Genomic DNA, 441 nt, shown 5'->3' with positions numbered 1-441 from the left:
GGGGGCGCCAGGTCCCAGCTCCAGGCTGCTAAATGCTTTGTTGAACTCCTGCCCGAGGGCTTTCAGCCGGGGTGGCTGCGGCGCCGGGATGAGCAGAGCGGAGCCACGTCCCCGGAGCCGCTCCTGGAGCCCTCTTCTAAGTGCTTCGGGGGTGGGAGCTGGGTGGTCCTCAGGGCTCTGGTTCAAAAAGGTGCTTAAAGGCAGCGCTGAGGAGCTGCTGCCAAGAGCGATGGAGCTGGAGCTGTTCCCAAGTGATCCATGAATATTACATGGGGTCCACTTAGGGCAGCCTCCTCCATGGAGGGAAGCCAAGGAGGAAGAGGCTGAGCTAAGCCCTTGTGGTGCCAGCGGTGAGGAGCAGGAGGACAAGCTGGTGGCTCACCCATCGTGGTGCCCATGGGTGGCCTTGGCTGGTTCAGAAGCCCTTGGGCGTTCCGCCGC

The sequence above is a fragment of the Nestor notabilis genome, unplaced genomic scaffold, assembly GCF_000696875.1.
Source record: "Nestor notabilis isolate BGI_N333 unplaced genomic scaffold, ASM69687v1 scaffold7615, whole genome shotgun sequence".
NCBI lineage: Eukaryota > Metazoa > Chordata > Aves > Psittaciformes > Psittacidae > Nestor > Nestor notabilis.
This window is presented reverse-complemented; position numbering follows the sequence as displayed.